Below are 9,364 nucleotides of genomic sequence, written 5' to 3'. Positions count from 1 at the left end.
TAACCCCTCCGACTACTGTCGGCGGGGTTAATCATACACTTGTTCAGTACAGTTGGTAGTCATAAGGAAACACAAGATGGAGAGTCCAACAAACTAAGATATACAAGTGAAACCACATCTAAAGAAGTTAACCTACAAAAATACCACACCTTCTACACCTGTTCTTTGTTGCACTTGATGAAGGACTGAGCGTCCGAAATGTCGTGCTATTAAAAATAAAAATGGGAGCATATAACAGTGTTGCGAACCTTTATTTTCTTTTAGTTATCTTCTGTTTGGTTCAGCACCTGTGCTACTGATGTGCTGGCATTCTCTGCTTTTTTACAATACTTCACACTCCCTGATAAAGAGAAGCACATTCACCTGTTCAGACACCATGTTCAGGAACAAACTAATGTTAGTGGGACTAAAACAGACCCCGTCAAATGGTGCGGTTGGAGTCTTGTTCACGGATTCAACTTTTTTTTTTTAAATGACTTGAACACTGGGGACTTGAGACTGGACTCTGACTCGAAGTTTAGTGACTCGACTACACTGATATTACCCCATGTGTTTTGTTCATACGGTTCAATTAACTCTGCGTCAAAGTACTTTTATATTGATAGATTTTAATGCTGTGATGAAGCATGTATATCTCCACACAAGGAAAGTAACTCGTGTTAATGAAGTCAACCCTGCAGAAAAGGTCATAAAACGCACTGATGTACACTGATTTGCTTCACATATCGGATTGATTCAGAGTAAAAGCATCAAACAGCTGCGAGTTGCTTTATCGTGTTTTTGCCTCCCACGGTTTGGGCTGCAGTCACTGATGAGCCTCTGTAAACGTGCCTTGATGTTCGTCATGTTGCAAATAACCTCTGCTATTAATTTTTTTTTTTAATTTCACATAAAATCCATTGTTTTATTTTTAATCAATGTGCTATGTGCAATAAATGTAATGATTCATTTGATTCAGGATACTGGGTTCACAATTTGATTTTCCCAAGGTGTATTTGGGGAAAAAAAAAATTCAAATTTTAGATTTGCTATGGTTTTTTTCCCTTCACAGTATTAAAGCTGTGTTACTTCCACCTAGGGTAAAGGATAAATGCTTGCTTGTTTTCTGTGGGTGGTAGAAATGGGCAACTGGACTTACTTGAAATGCTTGCCCATTTCTACCACCCACAGTTTACTATGACCTGGATGATTGAGAATCTTCACAGACATGCTTGCTTGTTTTGTTTATTTGGTCATTTTAATGCTTTAAACACTGAATCAGAACAAAAATAATTTGTCATAATAATTCAAAGTCTGGTGCATTTGGAATAATATGCAAGAAAAATGGCTGCATGTGCAGCAGTGAACTGTACCAATTGTCAAGTCAAAGGTTGTTGACGGACATTTCACCTAAAATAATCAGCTTCAGGGAGAGCACTGTGGAACTGGAATAGCTCGACGTGTGTATATTTCTGCTCCAGCACGGCGCCGACGCCAACATCCGCAACATCAACAGCAACTCGGCGCTGGACCTGGCCGAGCCATTTGTTAAAGCCGTGCTCACCGGCAGCGCCGCCATGCTGATGCTGGAAGAGCAGCAGAGGTCTGTCGGAGCTACACCAGCTTCAAACGGTGGCCCCATCAGTGGGGATCCCCCTTCTTCCCCTTTGAACAGCGGCGGCGTCAGCGGCACTCGCCTTCATTATCACCAGCATCAGCGGGTGATACCATCAACTACACATCCACCACAGGATTATCAACAACATTTTGATCATGAAAGCTATCAACAGTCTCCAGTGCGAAAAAGCTTCTTGTCTATTCTTAAATCAGGAGTACATGAGGACTCTGCTGTTACAAGCCATACACAGGCTACCTCATCCGCCACTACTGCCATGGTTGTGTTGGATGAGACTATCCAAATGGAAGCTCCCTGGCTCAGGAATTCACAAATTGAATTCTCTCTTAATGGAAATACTACTGTAAATGGCAATATTACTGCTCCATATCTCAAGTACACATCAGAGACCTTAAGAAATATAGGATGCTTAGGTAATTATCATCTTGCCCATACTGTGAGAAAGGGTCTCTTTAAAAACAATCTCTGGTTTCCTCGACATTTATCGCTAATAGAGAATGAATTTCTAGAGTCTGAGGCTCCAAGTACTGTAGCTCATCGACATCGGTCTGTTAATGAAGACTGTGAATCTTCAATTCCAGTACTGGTTACACAACGATGAAGCTTGACTAAAGTTCAGTATGTTAGATGCAACAAAAATCTTCGACAATTAGAGAGAAGTGACACCATACTCTCACAGACATTGAACAGAAAGCTTGCAGTAGTCAAAGCTTGCTCCATCAGAAACAAGTGTCGTGAATTTATTGATCATGTTACTAGCAGGCGGCATGGTAGTGTAGTGGTTAGCGTTGTCGCCTCACAGCAAGAAGGTCCGGGTTTGAGCCCCGTGGCCGGCGAGGGCCTTTCTGTGCGGAGTTTGCATGTTCTCCCCGTGTCCGCGTGGGTTTCCTCCGGGTGCTCCGGTTTCCCCCACAGTCCAAAGACATGCAGGTTAGGTTAACTGGTGACTCTAAATTGGCCGTAGGTGTGAATGTGAGTGTGAATGGTTGTCTGTGTCTATATGTCAGTCCTGTGATGACCTGGCGACTTGTCCAGGGTGAACCCCGCCTTTCGCCCGTAGTCAGCTGGGATAGGCTCCAGCTTGCCTGCAACCCTGTAGAGCAGGATAAAGCGGCTACAGATAATGAGATGAGATGAGATGTTACTAGCAGTCAATGTGACGTGTGTTTTGTTAGTGAAACATGGCTCAGGGAAAATGTTCATATTCTCTCCCAGCTTAGAGGATTGACTTATGACTTCATTTCTGTTCCTAGGATGGACAGACCTGGAGGAGGTCTGGGACTGTGGTTTTTAAAACAATACAGCATCAAACTGATGAAAAGTCAAAAGTTTGATTCTTTTGAGAGTGGCGAGTTCAGAGTCATGGTAGGCAATGATACTCTGTATTTTATTAGTGTATATATAGACCTCCATTCTCACCCAGTCCTCTGGTTCCTTGTTCAACTTTCACTACAGAATTTGCTGAGTTCATCAATAACGTCATCACCGACTATCCCAATGCAATCATTTTGGGTGACTTCAACATCCATGGAAATGATGATGAAGATAATGACACTAAGCGCTTCAATGACATCCCATCAGCGAATAACTTCATGCAACATGTCACCCAACCCTCACATGAGTCTGGCAACATTCTCGACCTCATCATATCTGCATCAGGGTCAGGTCATATCCTCAGCAAACCTTCCTGCACTCACTTCATCAGTGATCATGCCTTTGTCGAAGTGCAGCTGTCAGTGCAGAGACCTAAAGTTATCTGCAAGACCATCAATTATCGCAAGATCAAAAATATTGATCATCAGGCCTTCTTAGCTGATCTTACTGAAACTTGTCAGAAGCTTATGGAGTTAACAATAGGTGAAGGTTTCATGGAAAATTACAACACACAACTCACTGCTGTACTCGAGCGTCATGCTCTTATCACTAAACGCATATCTGCCAGGGATCATACTCCCTGGTTTGATGTAGATCTTAAGAATTTAAAGCGTGAACGGAGAAAATTAGAAAGAAAATGGAGGTCTTAAAGATCTAGAAGACTATGTTAATTTCAAAAGAAGTAAAGTTGCTTTTAGAAAGTCTAGTACTAGAAAAAGGGCATCGTATATTAATGAGAAAATCAGCAGCTTCGGAAGAGACTCTGCTAAACTCTACAGAGAGATCTCACAAATACTCGACCTTCAATGTGAAAATCCTCTGCCAGAGTCAACCTTAGATCTAGGCCTCGCGGAGGATTTTGCTAATTTTTTCCATCAACAAAATTGATAAAATTCGTAGTGATTTAGCTGAGCATCCCAACTATCAGCCGGAGCATCCAACCGAGTACAACTTCTCTGCATTTACACAGGCTGATGAAGTAACTGTCGCCAACCTTATTAAGTCTTCAAAACCTAGCACTTGCTCATCTCATCTCATTATCTCTAGCCGCTTTATCCTTCTACAGGGTCGCAGGCAAGCTGGAGCCTATCCCAGCTGACTACGGGCGAAAGGCGGGGTACACCCTGGACAAGTCGCCAGGTCATCACAGGGCTGACACACAGACACAGACAACCATTCACACTCACATTCACACCTACGCTCAATTTAGAGTCACCAGTTAACCTAACCTGCATGTCTTTGGACTGTGGGGGAAACCGGAGCACCCGGAGGAAACCCACGTGGACACGGGGAGAACATGCAAACTCCGCACAGAAAGGCCCTCGCCGGCCACGGGGCTCGAACCCGGACCTTCTTGCTGTGAGGCGACAGCGCTAACCACTACACCACCGTGCCGCCCTCCTATTCCAACTGCTATCCTTAAACAATATCACCACATTTTTACACCCGTTATAACAAAAATCATTAACCGTTCCTTTGTCTGTGGAATTTTCTATGAGGGATGGAAAGTTGCTATTGTGAAACCTCTTCTCAAGAAGTTGGGCATGGCATTAGTTAAAAGCAGTTACAGACCAGTCAGCAACCTATCCTTTGTTTCAAAGATAGCTGAAGTGTGCTCTAGGTCAATTTGTACCATATGCCAATGACAAACTCATACCCGACTATCAAAGTGCTTACAGAAAACATTTTAGTACGGAAACGGCCCTAGTCAAGGTTACCAATGACTTTATGCGGGCCATGGAACAGCAGCAGGTCATGACACTTATCAGTCTTGACCTGTCCGCAACATTTGACACTGTGGATCATGATATCCTATTGGATGTCCTTCAAACAAATTTTGGTGTCTCGGGTCATATCTTAACGGGCGCCAAATGAGGGTGAAAATTAACACCACCCACTCCAACCCTCGAGATCTTTCATGCTCTGTCCCTCAGGGTAGTGTTGCGGAACCAGTTCTGTACACAGCCTATGCAGGCACATTAGCGTCTGTCGTTCCTAGAAATACCCAAATCATGGGCTACGCTGATGATCACTGCATATATACTTCCTTTTCGCCAACATCTGATAAGAAAACAGAAAATTCACAAAAAACACAACTCATCCTTGCGGACATAAAGGAATGGATGAACCATAACAAGCTTAAGATGAGTGATGTCAAAACTGAATTCATCTACTTCAGCAGCTTCGCCCAATTACAAAAGTGCAGTTTGGAGAGCATACAAATAAACCAAGCATTAGTGTTTCGTTCTAAATGCATCAAATACTTGGGTGTAGTCCTCGATGAGCAACTAAAATTTAAAGAACTAGTCCTAGCCAAATGTAAAATAGCATCTCTCAATCTCCATAGGTTATCTTCAATAAGGCAGTATCTGTCTTTGGAAAATGCTAAACAAACAACTTGCTACTACTTTAGTTCTCCAATACTTAGACTACTGTAACTCCCTGCTGTCTGGAATTTCAACTGGTCTTTTACGAAAACTTCAGCTTATCCAGAACCGTGCTGCCAAACTTATCCTCAGAAGGAAACGGTCTGAAAGTGCCACTCGTGCACTGTATGACCTACACTGGTTGCCAATTGCCTTCAGGATTGAGTTCAAGATCACTCTCTTAGTTTTCAAGTGCCTTCATAACCTCGCCCCGAAGTACCTTAGTGACTTAGTGTCAGGGAATTTACGAGCTCAACTCGAGTATCAGGTCAAGGTCTTCTTCTTACCATTCCTAAAACTACACGGAAGACCTTTGCTGACAGGTCCTTTAGTGCTTGTGGTCCTAGACCAGGGGTGTCCAAACTGATCCATAAAGGGCCGTGTGGCTGCAGGTTTTCATTCCAGCCATGCAGCAACACACCTGATTTGGCTTATTCAATCAACTGACACACCCACCCTTTAATCAAGGGTGGGTGTGGCTGCAAGTATTTGACTGTGTGAAGACAGTTCAGTTGATTGAATGAGCCAAGTCAGGTGTGCTGCTGCATGGCTGGAATGAAAACCTGCAGCCACACGGCCCTTCATGGATCAGTTTGGACACCCCTGTCCTAGACTATGGAATAACCTCCCAGTATCCTTAAAATCAATTGACTCTTGTGAGGAGTTTTGCAGCAAACTGAAAACTCATCTTTTCTCCAGGGCTTTCCATAATATGTTGAGTTAAAATTCAAATCATAAACAGTCCCGGTCATGTTCATACAAACGTGGCCAGTGGATTTTTTAAGATCTTAAGTTATTTTCTATTTATTTTCATTTTATTATTCTTAATTTGTTAAATTTATTTCTAGTCTACATTTTAATTTTACTTTAAATTTTATATATATCATGCCGGCACGGTGGTGTAGTGGTTAGCGCTGTCGCCTCACAGCAAGAAGGTCCGGGTTCGAGCCCCGTGGCCGGCGAGGGCCTTTCTGTGCGGAGTTTGCATGTTCTCCCCGTGTCCGCGTGGGTTTCCTCTGGGTGCTCCGGTTTCCCCCACAGTCCAAAGACATGCAGGTTAGGTTAACTGGTGACTCTAAATTGGCCGTAGGTGTGAATGTGGGTGTGAATGGTTGTCTGTGTCTGTGTGTCAGCCCTGTGATGACCTGGCGACTTGTCCAGGGTGTACCCCGCCTTTCGCCCGTAGTCAGCTGGGATAGGCTCCAGCTTGCCTGCGACCCTGTAGAACAGGATAAAGCAGCTACATCATTATTTTATTATTTAAAATTATATCTAGTTTTATTCTATGTTACTTTTTACATTTTGTTAAGTGCCATAGTGTGTATACTGTATATTGTACAGTTATGTGCGCTATATAAATGCTAATAAACTAATATCGTCTAATACAGTATAACGTGAAAAACATTTTAAATAATAATAATAATTAAAGCCGCAAGCGGCCTTGACGGGCCCTCGCGCCAGCGGCCAAGGGGGGCGGGGGCATGCGTCCCCGCGAAATACCTTCCACAGCTTCTTCGGCAAGAGACATTACTCCCGCAATGGCGACAAAGCACAGAATTGGACACATGGCAACGATGGGGTCTCGCACTGTACGGTGCTCGGGCCCTAATAATAATAGCGCCCCAATAAGGGTCTTGTAAAGAGTTTGCTTGCCAAGTTTGACAAATCAGAAGCTGCAATATCATTTCTGCCATAACCAGGACCCCCAGGGGCGAAAGTGCACAAAATTTGGCGTACATGTCAGGTGAGCTATGAAGAGTTTGCCTATGAAGTTTGATGACAATTGAGTAAATAGAAGTTGAGATACAGATTTTTGAAGAATAAAATTTTTGGTTTTTCCCATGTCAGTAGGTGGCGCTATGCTGTACATGAGCGATAATGAGTTGGAAAAATAAGTGTCTACAACAGCAACGCACTATCACAAGGTAGTGGTGTGAAGGAAAAGCATTATGGAATTATTTACCAAAAACCCGTTTTGGAGCAATTGCGTCGGCCAAAAACAGCGCCCCCCATGGACGAAAATTCCCAAAATGTGGTATACATGACATGGGAGGTAGTAAGAGGGTGGCCGTGAAGTTTGACCAAATTTGAGGAAAGATTGGAATTTTTGCCCAAAAATAGCGCCCCCAGTGGCAAAATATCACAGAAAGTGGGTAACATGTCAGAAGCCCAATGAGTGATCTGCGTGTGAAGTATGAGCAGTTTTGAGCAAGTAGAAGATTTATGAATTTTTAAGCATGTAAAATGTTGCATTGAAAATTGATTGACGTATAACTTCTGAACGGTTAATGCTACGTGAAACGTATTTAGTACCTTTTGTCAGCCATGTCTGTAGATGATGTGGATCAATTTTGGTGACATTCCTATGAACGGTCTAGGAGGAGTTGCGCCGTCTTCGTGGCCATGCATTTCGCATAAAAGTGAAATTACCTCACTTCCTGTTGGGCGTGGCTAATGCCTTGGCATAACATTTTTGTCCGGCTTAGTGAGATACATATGCGTACCAAATGGCATGCCACTACTACAAACTACATGGCAACCAGGCACCTTAATGCGGGAGGCCAAAATCACAACGACTTAGGGGGCGCTATAGAGGCCCTGAGGCCCGCCTGGATCTGGGCTTCTGGTTCTCAGTAGCGGTGGCAGTCTAAGAAAAAGGAGCCAAATTTCGTGCGTTGTCGACCATGGCAAGCGCCCCAATAAGGGTCTTGTAAAGAGTTTGCTTGGCAAGTTTGACAAATCAGAAGCTGCAATATCATTTTTGCCATAACCAGCACCCCCAGGGGCGAAAGTGCACAAAATTTGGCGTAGACGTCAGGTGAGCTATGAAGAGTTTGCGTATGAAGTTTGATGACAATTGAGTAAATAGAAGATGAGATAGATTTTTGAAAAATAAATTTTTTGGTTTTTCCCATGTCAGCAGGTGGCGCTATGCTGTACATGAGCGATTATGAGTTGGAAAAGTAAGTGTCTACAACAGCAACGCACTATCACAAGGTAGTGGTGTGAAGGAAAAGCATTATGGAATTATTTACCAAAAACCCGTTTTGGAGCAATTGCGTCGGCCAAAAACAGCGCCCCCCATGGACGAAAATTCCCAAAATGTGGTATACATGACATGGGAGGTAGGAAGAGGGTGGCCGTGAAGTTTGACCAAAATTGAGGAAAGATTGGTATTTTTGCCCAAAAATAGCGCCCCCAGTGGCGAAATATCACAGAAATTGGCTAACATGTCAGAAGCCCAATGAGTGATTTGCGTGTGAAGTATGAGCAGTTTTGAGCAATCAGAAGATTTATGAATTTTTAAGCATGTATAATTTTGCATCGAAAATTGATTGACGTATAACTTCTGAACGGTTTATCCTACGTGAAACGTATTTAGTAACTTTTGTCAGCCATGTCTGTAGATGATGTGTATCAATTTTGGTGACATTCCTATGAACGGTCTAGGAGGAGTTACGCCGTCTTCGTGGCCATGCATTTCGCACAAAAGTGAAATTACCTCACTTCCTGTTGGGCGTGGCTAATGCATTGGCATTACATTTTTGTCCGGCTTAGTGAGATACATAAGCGTACCAAATGGCATGCCACTACTACAAACTACATGGCAACCAGGCACCTTAATGCGGGAGACCAAAATCACAACGACTTAGGGGGCGCTATAGAGGCCCTGAGCCCCGGCCAAGTTTGGGCTTTTGGGTCTGAGTAGCGGTGACAATTCTCGGAACTGGTGCCAAATTTCGTGCGTTTTCGCCCATGGCAAGTGCCCCGAAAATGGCCCAACAGCGGAGAAAAATAAAGAAGACGGAAGAATAATAATAGTGAACTCTTACAAGAACAATAGGGCCTTCGCCCATAGGGCTCGGGCCCTAATAATAATAATGTTTAACTTATAAAGGGTAGTGAACATGTTTCCAAATCATTGTGATAGTCATCTGTATGAAAATAC

This window comes from Neoarius graeffei, chromosome 13 (genome assembly GCF_027579695.1).
Source record: "Neoarius graeffei isolate fNeoGra1 chromosome 13, fNeoGra1.pri, whole genome shotgun sequence".
Taxonomy (NCBI): Eukaryota; Metazoa; Chordata; class Actinopteri; order Siluriformes; family Ariidae; genus Neoarius; species Neoarius graeffei.
The sequence above is the reverse complement of the archived record's forward strand: the minus strand, read 5'-3'. Positions refer to the sequence as shown.